This window comes from Orycteropus afer, unplaced genomic scaffold (genome assembly GCF_000298275.1).
Source record: "Orycteropus afer afer isolate SDZICR_OR568_19922 unplaced genomic scaffold, OryAfe1.0 scaffold00575, whole genome shotgun sequence".
Classification (NCBI taxonomy): Eukaryota; Metazoa; Chordata; class Mammalia; order Tubulidentata; family Orycteropodidae; genus Orycteropus; species Orycteropus afer.
Window position 1 is genome coordinate 375,764 of NW_006922162.1, and position 15,724 is coordinate 391,487.

The 15,724-nt window shown below is 45.5% G+C and overlaps 1 pseudogene; it reads left to right on the forward strand.

Annotated features, from left to right (window-relative positions):
* Nucleotides 1–6,453: 6,453 nt before the first annotated feature.
* Nucleotides 6,454–15,152, forward strand: LOC122151572 (annotated as a pseudogene).
* Nucleotides 15,153–15,724: the final 572 nt, after the last annotated feature.

The following is a 15,724-nucleotide window of genomic DNA, read 5'->3' on the forward strand; positions in this document are numbered from 1 at the left end:
AGATTGAATAAGTATGGTGAAAGGATACAACCCTGACACACTCCCTTCTTGATTTTAAACCATGCAGTGTCCCCTTGTTCTGTTCAAATGACAGCCTCCTGGTCTATGTACAAGTTCCTCATGAACACAATTAAGTATTCTGGAATTCCCATTCTTCTCAGTGTTATCCATAATTTGTTATGATCCACACAGTCAAATACTTTTACATAGTCAATAAAACACAAGTAAACATCTTTGTGGTGTTCTTTGCTTTGAGCCAAGATCCATCTGACATCAGCAATGATATCCCTTGGTCCATATCCTCCTCTGAATCCAGCTTGCATTTCTGGAAGTTCTATGTCAATATACTGCAACTCTTTTTGAATTATCTTCAGTAAGATTTTATTTGCATGTGATATTATTGATATTGTTTGATAATTTCCACATTCTGTGGGATCACTTTTCTTTGGATTGTGTACAAATATGGATCTTTTTCACTCAATTGGCCAGGTAGTTGTCTTCCAAATCTCCTGGCATAGCCATGTGAGTGCCTCTATTGCAGCACCCATTTGTTGAAACATCTCAATGGGTATTCCATCAATTCTTGGAACCTTGTTTTTCACCACTTCCCTCAGTGCAGCTTTGACTTTTTCTTCAATACCATTGTTGATCATATGCCAAGTCCTGAAATGGATGAACATAAACCATTCCTTTTGGTACAGTGACTTTGTGTGTTCCTTCCAACTTCTTTTGATGCTCCCTGCATCATTCTATATTTTGCCCACAGAATCTTTCAATATTGTAACTCCAGGATTAAATTTCCTTTTCAGTTCTTTCAGCTTGAGAAATGTTGAGCATGTTCTTCCCTTTTGGCCTTCCAACTCCATGTCTTTGCACATTCCATTATAATAATTGACTTTGTCTTCTTGAGCTGCTCTTTGAAATCTTCTGTTCAGCTCTTTTATCATTTCTTCCCTTTGCTTTAGATACTCTCCATTCAAGGTCAAGTTTCCAAGTCTCTTCTGACATCCACTTTGGTCTTTTCTTCATTTCCTGTCTTATTAATGACCTCTGCTTTTCTTCTGATGTCTCCTTAAAACCAAATAATAGTTTAGCTTAACTAGTAAAGAATGTCTAGGAGCTCTGGTGGCATAGTGAATAAGGCACTTGAGTGCTAACCAGAAGGTCAGTAGTTCAAACCCACCAGCCTCTCCACAGAAGAAAGACAGAGTGATCTACTTCATAAAGATTTACAGCCTTGGAAACCCAATGAGGGTCGCTATGAGTCAGAAATGATTCATTAAAAATGTCTGCCTTGAACATTATACTCTTTTAAGATCAATCCATATGTGATCATCAGCAACTCAAAAGATTAGATAGAAAACTTAGGGGCAGTGAGTTTATGTTAAGGGTGGAGGAACAACTCTAGAAAGGGAGGTGAGAATGGTTGTGCATCTCAAAGAATGTAATCAATGACACTGAATTGTACATGTAAAAATTGTTGAGTTGATGTATGGTCTGCTATGTATATTCTTTTTTTTTTTTCTTTCAAACTTTCTGTATTTTTAGGGGTGTGTAAGGCTCCTATTAGTAATGATTTGATCCTCCATTGTCCTAGATACACATTTGAGTAATATAAGGGAAGCAAAGCTGTCCATACCAAAGCTGTAGCCAAATGTTCAGAGTAGCCTTATTCATGGTAGCAAAGTAGTGCAGGCAATCCACTGGTCCATCACCCGACCAATCCTGCAGGCCACAAGCTTTCTATTTATCCAGTCTATGGCCCCTTGAAATCTGGGATAGAGCCATGAAAACACTTTTTCAACTGCCTCTGGTGCACTTACAGGTTCAAATGGGCACAGTTAAGTGTTCTGGAATTCCCATTCTGTACAACATTATCAATAATTATTATGATCCACACTGTCAAATGTCTTCCCACAGTCAATAAAATACAGGTCAACATCTTTGTGGTATTGCAAAAAGGGCATAGAGATGGCATTCTCTGACCTCCTTCTAACTTCACGAGGTAGGGACAAGATCAGCATCAGCAGCATCAGTCCAAGGCTAAGTCATGAGGTGGACATCAGCCATGCCACTGACCTCCAACCTTTCTACTAAATCTGATACCCACCGTCCCATCCAACACTCTCTACTTCTCTGCTGAGTTGGCTAATTTGTTGCTATGGCCACACAGAACTCACAGACCATACTCCGTGTTATGCAGTATATTAGGGAAGTCGTTGCTGTTGTTGTTAGTTGCCATCAAGCTGGCTCCAACTCATAGCGACCTTATGTACAACAGCCTGAAACACTGCCTGCGCCTGGGCCTGCCTCACAATCCTTTCTATTCCTGAGCACATTGTTGCCTCCACTGTGTCAATCCACCTCATTGAGGGCCTTCCCCTTTTTTGTAGACCCTCCACTTTACCAAGCATGATATACTTCTCCGTGGAACCATACCTTCTGGCAACGTGACCAAAGTAGGTGAGACGAAGTCTGGCCATTGTCGTTTCCAAGGAGAATTCTGGCTGCACTTCTTCCAGGACAGATTTGTTTGTTCTTTTGGCAGCCCATGGTACTTTCAGTATTCTTTGCCAGCACCCCAACTCAAAAGCATCAACTCTTCTCCATTCTTCCTGGTTCATTGTCCAGCTCTCACATCTATATGAGGTGATTGAAAAGACCATGGCTTGGATTAGGTGCATTTAATCTTCCCCAGAGATATCTTTGCTCTTCTGCACTTTAAAGAGTTCTTTTGCAGCAGATTTGCCATGTGCAATACGTCGACTGTTGCCTTGACTTCTCATTCCATTGGTGTTGATTGTGGAACCAAGTAATATGAAATCTTTGACAACTTTAATTTTCTCCATGTGGCAGGTTACAATTCAGGATCACGATGCTATGTATATTCTTAACAACAAAAAAGTAAATTAAATAAATTATATTTAAAAAATAAAAACATACTTTTAGTCGAGAGTAGGGCTTCAACTCCAAACTCACTGCCACCGAGTTGGATCCTCTTCATAGCAACTCCTCCTTGGGTGTCCAAGGCAGTATCTCTACAGAAGTAGATTGCCAGATCTTCCTTCTGAGGAGTGGCTGGTGGGTTTGAACCACCAGTCTTCTGTTTAGAAGTCAAATGCCTTAGGCACTACAGGATTTCTAGTCAAAGAAATTGGATAGGCAAGGGCACAGTCTGCCCAAGTAGGGAGAGGCAAGGAGGGGCAGGTCTGGCAAGTGAGGAAGCTGAGAACAGCATTGGACTTTATGTCCTTACTTCCAGGACCTCCTCCATCAAAAGGCCCTTTGTGTAACTAAAGGGGTGGAAGCTGGGAAGTTCAGAGGCAGTAGAGAGAAGGAGGTAAGTCCTCTTATTCTCCCTGTATCTCTCAAACACACCTTAGAGCCTCAGAGGGACTCAACTATTGGAGGAAACCTTGAAGACCCAAGAACCATGATGAGTTTTTGTGAGTACTCAGAGGGCCCTCCCTCTCTCCTCCTCTACTATTTTGCCCTGGCCCTAGGGTGTTCCTGGTTTCCAAACCAAAAATAGAATCCTATCATCTGACAAATGTACTTTGGAGGAGACAAAAGGACAGAATTCCTTGAAATTGAAAATCTAAGGTATGTGGTTTTCATATCTATTCCTCATTCATTCATCCAACAAATGGTCAGGAAGGGTCCAATATGGAATAGTGGTATAGGGTATAACAAGAGTGAACAAGCCAGATCTTCCCTGGTTTCAGAGCAGGCATCTGGGCTGCTTGACAGTTCCTTCACCCCAGAGACAAGATTAAAAGGTTGGTGGTTCCAACTCATCCAGCAGCCCTGCAGAAAAAAGTCCTGATGATCTACTTCTATAAAAATTCCACCCAAGAAAACCCTATGGAGCAGTTCTATTTTATAACATATTTTGTCTCCGTGAGTTGAAACTCACTGGATGGCAACAGATTTGATGTTTGGGTTTTCAGCTGAAAATGCTGAGTTCTGCTTTGCTCTGCAGCCAGGGAGGAGCCCTCTGTCCTAATCAGCTGGCTTGCTGAGGTCAGAGCAGCAGATGGGAGAGTCTGAGCAGTTCAGACAAACCTCTCCCCACACCTGGAAAAACAGTTCAAAGCATATGTGTTTCCAGGAAGGCCAAGCCACATATCTTCTGGTTTCTTTAACAAGAAGCATAACTCATGAGCAATACAGCACTCTTGTTAAAATCCTGAACACCACAAGGGATAAGAAAGGCCAAGACTTATGACTTTAGGATGGATTAATTCCAATTTCTGAATTCAAACAAGAGGAAAGGGAATAACCCCCAACACCTGTTCCATGAAGAGAGAAGACAATAGAAGGAGGGGAAAAGACTAAATTCTGAAGTGTGTGTGTCTCTGTGTTTCCTAGTTACCTAGTGCTGCCATAACTGAAATACTGCCAGTGAGTGACCTTGAAGAATATACATTTGTTTTTCACAGTTTAGCAGGCTAGAAGTCTGAATTCTAGAGGAAGGTTCTTCTTTGTCTGTTTCTAGTAGACTTTAGTGAGTAGTCCTTAGAGCTCCTGGGCTTATAGACGCATCTTCTGTGTGTGTCTATCTTTATATGGCATCTTCCCCCTTTGTGTGCCTCTGTGACTGTTCTGCTTTTTTCATAACTCAGGTGTGATTAGGTTTAGGACCTACCCTACTCTGGTATGGCTTCATTAGCATAACAAAAGAAAATCCCTATTTCCAAATGGAGTCATAGTTATAGTTATAAAATAAACAAATAAAACTCTCCACCATCAAGTAGATTCTAACTCATAATGACCCCCACTCGGTTTCAAAGGCAGTAAATCTTTACAGAAGTAGATTGTCAACATACTTCCTCAACAGTATGTTGAGTGCTCGCTATGAACCAGGATCTGTGAGAAGAGATTGGTTTCTGGTTTGAAATGGAGAAGGCAGGAGATTAACAACTGTCTTTCATGCTCGTGCAAGAAATCAAAGGGATCACGGCAAATTCTTAATGGTCTTGAGTGGAGTGGGGTGGGAGAGTGAGTGATTATACCCAAGAAAGAAAATAGGAATATAGGAGGGATCACAAATGGTTTGTCCCCCTATTTTTCCATTTTCTATAATGCCACTATCCTGTCTTGATTGTAAATGAAGGGAAAATACTAGCAGCCCAAATTAAATTAAATCTTGAGATTGGAAAAAAGAATACATTCACATATTACCTGCATGAATACACTTTTTTTTTAAAGGTGAACTAAGCCAGAGCCAGCCCCTCTTGACCTTCACGCAATGAGCAGAGACTCAAGGAAAATATGGGTGATGTGTATTAGCTTTGAAAACAACAATAACAAAAACAAAGACCTCTCATAGTGTCCTATTGGGAAAGATGTGATAGATAGGACCAAGGTGGTATAGTATGTCCTTCTTATGGAACTGCATAGGAAAAGAACAAGAGGAATGGGATGGAACCCTGTACAGAGGCAAACCAAAAAAAAAAAAAAAAAACTCACTGCTGTGGAGTTGGATCTGACTCATAGCAACCCCTCCTTAGGTTTCCAAGGAGGTATCACTACAGAAGTAGATTGCCCAACCTTCCTTCCAAGGAGTGGTTGGTAGGTTTGAACCGCCAGTCTTCTGGTTAGAAGTCAAGTACCTTAGGCACTATGCCACCAGAGCTCCTTGCACAGAGGTAGCTGTTAGAAATGTAGATTCACCATCTGGCATATTCCTTAACTTCTTTGAGCCTCAGCTCTCTGAGAAATGAGGCTGTCAAGCTCTAACCACCTCAAGGATAAAAAATGGAAGAGCTGATGTCTGCTAGAGGCTGGGAAAGTTTATAGCCTGCCATGCACTTCTCAGATACTATTGGCATAATTCTATTATGTCTTGATACTCTCCATGCTCACCCATGGTCTTCCAGGGCTCAGGTCAGTTAGAGTCTTCTCAGTGCAGCAACCATCCTTCCAGTTGTTGTTGAGTCAATTGTGATTCATTGTGTCACAGTAGAACTGTTCTCCATAGAGTCTTAAATGGCAGTAATCTTTCAGAAGTATATTCCAGGTCTTTCTTCCAAGATGACTCTAGGTGGACTTGAACCACTAGTCTTTAGTTGGCAGTCAAGTGCTTAACCATTTGCACCACCCAGGGACTTTGAAACAACCATAGATATTTCCAGTCAATCAACCCTAAGGGGATAAATGGGGACAGCCAACATAATATCCCCACATTGGGCAGAAGGCCGCCATTTGGGCAGGTGACCAGTCTGGAATAGCTCCCTGAGTGAAGGCTGTGAGGGAAAGCACCGACCTGAAGGAAGCCAAGCCTGGCAGGCCCCAAGACTAAGGTGTCCTCCGGCAGGAGAGAATGTGATTGGGAATACAGAAAATTGCATCCCAGATCCAGTGACACAACCTCTCCTCACAATAAGGGTTAAGACCAGCCTGAGCTTCCTTGATTTCCCAGTCGTTTCCCCAACTCCCATCTCCATAGCCATGGGCCAAGAGTTGTTGGTCCTCACAGTCCTGTTCCTACTGAGCCCAGACACCCAGGCTTTCGACAGCCAGCTCGTCAAGTGCTTTGAAGATCCCCAGTATGAAGAGCTGGCGAGAGACAGCCTGGGGCAGACACTGGAAAGGAAGCGAGTAGTGGTGATTGGTGCAGGCATGGCTGGACTCACTGCTGCCAAGATCCTGTAAGATGCAAGCCACCAGGTATGCTATGGGAGTGGGCAGGTAAACCCCAATCAGGGAAGGGAGAGAGAGCTGAGTGGGACAGCCTTAGAGAGCTGGGGCAGGGGTTAGTATCTAATAGGAAGCTGGCCAAGGGAAGAAGGGCTAGGAGAGCCAGGTGATCTGACAACTAAGTTCTAAACCCCATAACCAGAGGGAGACCTTGGGAAGGACCGTGGGAGCTGCTTATAAGGCAGGAAAGGGAGAATGTAGAGCGGACGTGACTACCTTTGTTGAGTCCAGGAATTGGCCATTTTTCTAGATAACTGTCCTGGAGGCCTTGGAGCTCTGGTAGTGTAGTGCCTAAGGCATTTGACTGCTAACCAGAAGGCTGGCAGTTCAAACCCACCAGCCACTCCTCAGAAGGAAGGTTGGGCAATCTACTTCTGTAATGATACCACCTTGAAAACCCAAGGAAGGGTCGCTATGAGTCAGGTCCAAATCCATGGCACATAACAACAACGAGTCCTGGAGGCCTCAGGGTGTGTGAGTGGCAGAATAGAAACACACAGACTACCTGGGGAACATGGTATGTGGAACTGGGTGCCATGAGAATCTCTGCCAACCACAGGTTGGGGGAAGTGGGAAATGGGTGAGGAAGTGTGTGTCAGGGAGTACAGTCAGAACAGGAAGGGCAGAATACTTTCATAGACCCTAGGGTGTTGGTGCAGGGGTTGTTGTTGTTGTTGTTGTTATGTGCTGTCGAGTCGGACCCGACGCATAGCGACCCCTCCTTGGGTTTCCGAGGCAGTATCACTATGGAAATAGATTGCCCCATCTTCCTTCCGAGGAGTGGCTGGTGGGTTTGAACTGCCAGCCTTCTGGTTAGCAGTCAAGTGCCTTAGGCACTACACTACCAGAGCTCCTCAGTGCAGGGTAGGAGACCCTATGTCTGGTTCCAGATCTGCCCTAACTCATTATGTGGCTTTGTGTCTATCCCTGAACCTCTCCCAGCCTTGCTTTTTCAATCTGCATAATGGGCACAACTATATCTACCCTACCTGCCTGGAAGGCTATTTTGAGGATCACAGAGCTAAGAGAAAACACCCTCAAAGGTCAAAAGTGGTCTGCTTTGAAGGGGATCATTGCTATGGTTGTTAATGACAGGAACAATGAAGCATTTTTCTATCAGAAAGATGTGGTGTCTGGGAATCACAGGAGTGATGGTGGAAAATGGAGTTCCCAGGAGCTGGCATGGGGCCTCTACTAGTGGAGGGATTTCTTATAAGGGTACCCTGAGCAGTGATCTCAGAGGACCTTGTCTGGATGCTGTTGTTGGACTGTTGTTGTGGCCTTCAGGGAGGATAAATCCAGGAGGACATTCCCAGGGTGCCCTTTACATCACCTCCAGTCCCCACAGCAGATGCAGTCTGAAGGCCAAAGATTTTAGGCAAATGTCCTGTAGATGATCAAATGGAGCCCATATTGAGAGGTAGCCTGGTGTGATGTGATCAAGAGAGATCCCACAGGTTCCGTCCTGATCCTGCTGCCATTGGCATACTGACCAAGAAACCTCAGTTCTTCTTCTGTGCACTGAGGTGGAAGGGTAGCTCAAATGACCCCAAGTAAATCCTCAAGGGGCAGGAGTGGTCTACTGTGTAGACTGCCTGCTCCCCAGGACTTGGAAAGTCAGTCCAGGGAGGGAGGGCTGGCAGCTTCCTATCCTGCCCCAGCAGTCTCTGGCTCCTCCTGCAGGCTCTCTCTAGAATTCATCAGGAAATTTGGGCTGAAATTCAATGAGGTCTGCCACTTGGACCTCCAGACCTGGGTCAACAGGGTATAGCAGTGAACAGAAGAGATGATGGCCGAACCCCCCCTCCTTGGGCTACACAGTCAGAACAAATGAGGAGGGGAAGATGGCAGAACAGCGGTTTGATCAGTCACTGAGGAAGGTAAGTGAAAACAAAGTAGAAGGATGACCCTACTGTGTGACCACTGTCATCCCAATACATGGTCACAATAGGCAGGCTGTAAATGTCACTTCCAAACCAAAACAAACCCACTGCCATCCAGTCAATTCTGACTCATAGTGGCCCAATAGGACAGAAAAGAACAGCCCCATAGGGTTTGCAAGGCTGTAAATCTTTATAGAAGCCGATTGTCTGGTCTTTCTCCTGCAGAGTGGCAGGTGGGTTCCTACCACTGACCTTCTGGTTAGCATCCCAATGCTTTAGCCATTCTGCACCACCAGATCTCTTTTGAAAACAAAATGGTTGCCATAAAAACCATCAAGGCAAGCCCAGGTTTAAGTCCTGGTGATCTAGAACCCATACTCTGGATTCAAATGTTGCCCCCATGCACTTCTTTCTGTGTGATTCTAGGCAAGATACACACCCTCTCTTTGTTCCCAGGCATTGTGGAGACTCTGGCAATTTGTTATGATGATTAAGTGAGAGAATGTGTGAAAAGTGATAAAAAGCAGTGCCACAGGTGTTGAAGGCTAGGATTATAATCATCATCATGACAGATATATTGTGGAGAAGGAGAAAGGAGGCCAGGCCCTGCTGGAACATGCTTCCCACCTTCTCTATCTGGCTGGTGTTCACTTAACTTTGAAAACAGCTTCATTGTTTCTGCCTACTTGCCCGTGGAAACTGTGCTGACAGCCAGGCTCTGTGCGACAGAAGCCTCTGCCCAGGTGTTCTGGGCTCACCAGGGAGTGTTATCCAGCTAGACACTCTGGCCTCCATCAACAGCTCATTGGTACCATGTGTTCTGGCCATCCCCACACAGTTTACCATGTTGTTATTATTGTTAGTTAGTGTGAAGTCAATTCTGACTCATGGTAACCCCATGAGTAGAGTTTCACTGGATAGAGTTTGCAAGGCTGTGACCTTTCAGAAGCAGATCGCTAGGCTTGTTTCTGAGGCAAATCTGGGTGGGTTCGAATCACCCTTGGCCTTGTTAGGCCTATAGATACGTGACCATCCCAGGAAAAGTGAGATAGACTTCTCTGCTCCTAGAGCTCCCAGTCTGATTGGGGAACCCTACCCTATACCTTTACACATTTCATAGTTGGTCCTCTAGAGGAAGTAAAGTCTCTACCATCAGAACACTCACAGTTTTAGAACCCAGAGGGCTTGGAAAACAAGCCTCAGACACATAAAAAAAATTTGAACCAAGTAAGTGAGAGCATAGGGCCTGGGTAGGCTGGATGGGCTAGTAGATTGCCCCATCTTCCTTCCGAGGAGTGGCTGGTAGGTTTGAACCGCCAGCCTTTTGGTTAGCAGTCAAGTGCCTTAGGCACTACGCTACCAGAGCTCCCCATCCTGTCATAGCTCCCCAGAAATTACAGTGGGACCAGCAGCCCCAGTCCCAGGATTGTAGCAGGAGACAGAGATGTTCAGCCTGTACTTGATGTTCTTAAGCATGGAAACCTCTCTGCAGCCCACAGCCAAATGGAGGTGGTACCTAGAAGTCACCCCATCTACTCTAAACTCTCCCATGGCTCAGGGCACCTCAAGAGTACGAGCCAAGTCCCCCATGCTTCTGCTCAGCTATGCCAGCCACGTTGGCCTCTATGCTGTTTCCTAACTATATCAAGCCCAGTATAGCCTCAGGGCCTTTGCCCAGGCTGTTCCCTTTGGCTGAAAGGCTCTTCTCCCAGTATCCACAGGGCTAGCCCCCTCTTCTACTTCAGGTCATTGTTCAAATGTCCCCTTTGAATTGAGGCTTCCTATTCTCCAATCTAGAAGTCCCTTCCTATCTTACTTTTCCTATTTTATTTTTCTCTGCAACACATATCATGCTGCATATTTTACTTGTTTGTTTCTGATCTGTCTCCCCTGCTGAAATGTACATCTATGAGGACAAGAGCTGTTTTATCTGCCCAAATGCCAAATGTCTAACACAGTGCCTAACACAAAAAAGTGTACTCAATAAATATTGTTAAAGGAAGGAAGGGAGGGAGAGAAACTTGAGGGGGCGGGAGGAAGAAAGTGAAAAGAAAGGAAGAAGGGACCGAAGATGGAAGAGAGGAAGAAGGAAGAAAAGGACGGAGTGAGAGAAAAAGGAAGGAAATCAAATCAGGACAAATAGGCTATTTATTCACAGCTTGTGTAGAAGGGATTCAGCCACCCCACTTGCTTTTGGCAAAGACTCAAAGGGAGGCAAGGGACAAGGAAAACTTCATAGTGGTAAAAAAGGGAGGCTTCAGGTGTTCCCTGGTTGGAGGATATTGTCATGGGAAAACCGTAGGCCAGTTAACTAGAAGCAGGGCATGCTGTGACTGGTTGGGACAGCATATTTGGCTTTTTTTCCAGTTGGTCTTAAATGGGAATTGAGAGGAAAATAAAAATAAAAATGAGAGAACCTGGTAGTTACTGACAAGCCCTGAGTATTTGGGTCGATTGCTAAAGACATTGCTAAAGTTTAGTTTCCGACTGGCTGCTGCATATTGTGGGCCCAAGTTCTATTTGTATATATGGTCTGGCTGTTCTCTGAATGTTTGGTGTGTCAGAAGGAAGAGAGATAGGGAAAGAAGGTGGGAGAAGAGATTCAGGTACTGGTGATTGCAGGGAGTTAGAGAAGATACCTGTGCCCCTGTCCTCTATGCACACCCCTTCTCCACACACTGAGACGGGGACCCAATAGACTTTCTCTGGCCCCTGGTTGTCTAGGCTTCAAATTTTCTATTCCAGTATCTCTTCAATCCCTCTTTGTTATTGTTGCTTTTCCTGGGATGGTCTTGCCTTCTTGTTTCAAGAAGCATGTTGAGTCAAGGCTCATACCAGGCCAGACTTCCTCTGCCCGCACCCCTGATGCCCAACCCCCAAACCTGCCTTGATGAAAAAGGACCAGCTTCACTCAGTTTATCCAGGACTTTCCCTCTACCCCTCAGTCCTGGGCAACCTAACCAGTTTTGTCATGTCTACATTGGCTTTGCCTGGGAGAAAGGACTAGAGGAAAAGGGCAGGGCACAGTCTCTGCCAGATGGGTGCAGAGGAGCAGAACCTCAGTCACCTGCTGTGGGGTGGTAGGGACGCTGGAGTTGAGGGAAGCCTGGGAAAGAATATTTAGTACCCAGATTCCTTCTGGTTTGGCATGAGGGCACACTTCTGACAGGGCAAGTGAGAGAAGTCAGTTGGGCCCAACATGTTTGCAGGTGTGCATGAAGACTGGCCCTCAGTTTCCTTAACTATAAAATGGATGTAATAAACTTACCTTTTAGGATTACATATGCGAATTATACAGGTGAATCTATGTACAGGGCACAGAATAGGGTCTACAGGTGAGATTAGTTAGCTATTTTCCTTATTATCAGGACTGAGGAAAGCATTTTGAACACCGACCTCAGAGCACAACCCTCAGTTGTCGGGCAAACCCTCAGTGACCCCCTAGGCACCTGGCTGAGTGTGCACCTTCATTCTGCCATTCCACCCTGTCCATTTCTGGTCCTCACTGTCTCTGAGCCGGAAGCAAGAGGTAACATATTGCCCCCTCACCCATTCAAGCATTCTGAACTGCCTGCTTTCTCTCTTTGCACACATCACAGGAGTACCTGATAAAGGTAGGGATCCTGAGCCGCGGGGCTGTGCAGATGATTGAGGACCTGCTGAATGTAGATGTGGGCTACCATGAGGCCTTCACAGAGACCCTGCGTGCTGTCATCTCCTTCAGCCTAGCGCCCAGATGGGAATGGATGGCAAGGAGGAGAAAGAATGGGCTTGGGTTGGTCAGTTACTAACCAGAGCAGTGGTGGGACTACATAAATCAGGTGAGGATACCAAAAGGGGCACTAGAAGGCACAGGTTTAAACACCAGTATGCATCAGAATCACTCAGGGGCTCATTAAGCACAGATTGCTGGGCCCACCCCCAGAATTTCTAAGTCAAAGATCTGGGATGAGGCCTGAGAATTTGTATTTTTAACACTTTCTGGAGGAGGCTGCTGCTGCTGCCTGTCTGGGAATTCCACTTGAAGAACCCTTGGCTATCCCATCAAGAGGCTGCAGATCTTTTTTGCTCTGAATCTTGCCTGTTCTGTTAAACAAACTGTGGCAGCAGCTTTGTTCCAGGGCATCTTTGCAGGGGAGGGCTTGCTGTCTCTAAGCTCGGGAAGATAAACCAGAGGGACTCCTTGAACTGCTAGCACCAAACCACTGCCCAGTGGCCACATATTCTGGGACTGCAGATATAATACAACAGCATATACTCTCCTTTGGTTTTTGTAAGAATGACTCTAACAGGCTACAGACATTTAGGAGAAGGCAAACAAAGGCTGCCAGCCCTGAGAGGCCAAAGAGCGGATTCATATAGTTATTTGCTTGACCCCATTCTTTCCCCTGAATTCCACCCAGCCTTTTTATGCAGGGTAAAACCAGTTGCCAAAAGAGTTGACGCCAACTCATGGCAACCCCATGTTTGTCAGAGTAGAACTGTGCTCCAATTTCCAGTTGATGATTTTCTTCAGAAGTAGATTTCCAGGCCTTTCTTCTGAGGCACCTCTGGGTGGACTGGAACCACCAGCCTTTCAGATAGCAGCCAAGCGTCTTAACTGTTTATGTTGCCCAGGGGCTCTTTATTCAGAGTAAATTACTGTAAATACAAAGCAAGGGCTGCCTTGAAGGAGAATGAAAGGGAAGGACAATCCCATGATAGGACTGAGGTTGTATCCATGGTGCTAGGCTCTCTCTGAGGGCATTATGTAAAAAGAGCTGAGAGCACTGTCAGAGCCTAGGATCTTTGTCTGCTCCAGGAGCTGGGCATCCTGAAGCACTGCACAGAGGTGAATACACACAGAGACAAGAAAGAAGTGATTGAGAGCCAGCTCAAAGCCCACTCTCCAAGCTTGCATTCTCTAGCAAGGGGCTATGTTGCTGTTAGTTGCCATTGAGTTAATTCCAACTCATGGCAATGGTATGTGTGCAAAGTAGACCTGGGGCCCATAGGGTTTTCAAGGCTGTGACCTTTCAGAAGCAAATCACTAGGCATTTCCTTCAAGGCATTTCTGGGTGGGGAGCTCTGGTGGTGTAGTGCCTAAGGCATTTGACTGCTAACCAGAAAGCTGGCGGTTCAAACCCACCAGCCACTCCTCAGAAGGAAGATTGAGCAATCTACTTCTGTAGTAATACCGCCTCGGAAACACAAGGAGGGGCGTCTATGAGATGGATCCGACTCCACAGCAGTGAGTTTGGGTTTGGGTTGGTTATTTCTGGGTGGATTTGAACCACCAACCATTTGGCTAGTAGTCTAGTGTGGCTATAACTGCTGAGAAACAAACAAACAAAAAAATACCCAATTGCCATAGAATTGATTCCAACTCTTGGTGACCCAATGTGTGTCAGAATACATCTGTGCCCCATAGGGTTTTCAATAGCTGATTTTTTGTAAGTAGATTGCCAAGCTTTTCTTCCAAGGTACCTCTGGGTGAACTCAAACCTCCAACCTTCCTGCTAGCAGCCAAGTATGTCTGTTTGCACAACCCAGGGACACTTACAGGGGATGCCTTTTTCAGATTGTCAGCCCAAAGGGAGCACCTTTCAGTAGTTCTTGTAACTAAGGCCACTTTACCTGGTGCACCCTTCTGTCAACTGGTTTGCCTCTCTAGCACATAGGGCCCAGACAAGACAATTAGAGGACCAGGCCTCCATCCAGTCCAAACAGCCTACCCCATACATAGCCTTATTAACTGTTTCCTTCAATCTCATTTACCTGCTCATTCTCAGGTTTCACGAAACATTGGAAGTTTTGACCAGCTGCCCAGGCCCCTGTGTAACATCCTCTTGCCTGGAACGGTAAGTTCCACTCACCAGTGGAGAAAGTGGAGACATCTGGTGACCACATCCATGTCACCTATCTGACCCTCTGTGACCCAGGGAGCATGTGACTGCTGATTATGTGATTGTGGCTAGCACAGCCAAGGCTGCCTGGCTCCTCCATTTCTGGCCATCCCTCTCCCCTAGCAAGGAAAATGCACTGTGTACTGTCCACTACAAAAGCGCCACCAAAGTGATCTTGGCCTGCACACAACATTTCTGAGAAAGGGATGGCATCTTTGGCTGCAAGTCCATTATGGACTGGCCTTCCCACTTCATGTACTACCCCAATCACATCTTCACTGATGGCATGGGTGTCATCCCGGCCTCCTATATGCTGGATGATGACCCCTCCTCACTCTTCACTGCCATGAATCATGCCTGCTTAGTGGATGAGGTCCTGGATGACCTGGCTGCTGTCCAGACCCTATGCCCATACCAACAGTCAAGCACTGGAGCCAGGACCCCTATTCCATGGGAGGCTTTGTCTTCTTCTCTCCCTACCAGTGTGTGGACTATGCCCACCCAGCAACTATGCTAGCCTGAAGGACGGGTTTACTTTGCTGGTGAACACACAACCCTGCCCCATGGCTGGATTGACACTGCCATTAAATCAGGGCTCAGAGCTGCAAGAGTATTGAAGAGGCTGGGGCTTGCATTTGGCAAAGAGCCCTGGAGATTTGAAAGAGCCTCCCTCCAAAATTGAACTATAAACCAACTTCAGAACACCCAAAAATTAAAGTGATTCCAATCACCTTTGACCACCAGGAAAATACCAAAAACCTAATGTCTCTCTTTATTTCCACTTTTACCTTAAGTTGCCAAACTGAGAGGTGTCGTCTTCGACCAAGAGTGACTCTAATATTAGGCATAAAAACCTATTATACCCATGACCTTGGCTTTGTGACCAATGTCCCAACACTACCATCAACAATAACAACATGTGATAGAGTGATTAAAACAATAAAATATTCATTGAATTTAAGGCTGTCACTAAGTGCTTTATCTACGTTCTGTGAGACAACCAAAATTATAGAGTTGAGTATTGAGATCTGCCTTCCAAGGGCCTTATCTGGATCCTTCACTCTTCTATTACTCCTTTCATCTGAGTCCAGCCATAGCTTCCCTCCCCTTCTCCACCTTTCTTCCTCCTGTGATTATGGATTTTAAGATAAGTTGGAAACAAGTAGTTAGGTGGAGGCATCTGTGTGACCAACAACATGCCAGATGCTACTCCATATCATTACAACAATCCTTATGTACCTATTCTAATGTTAC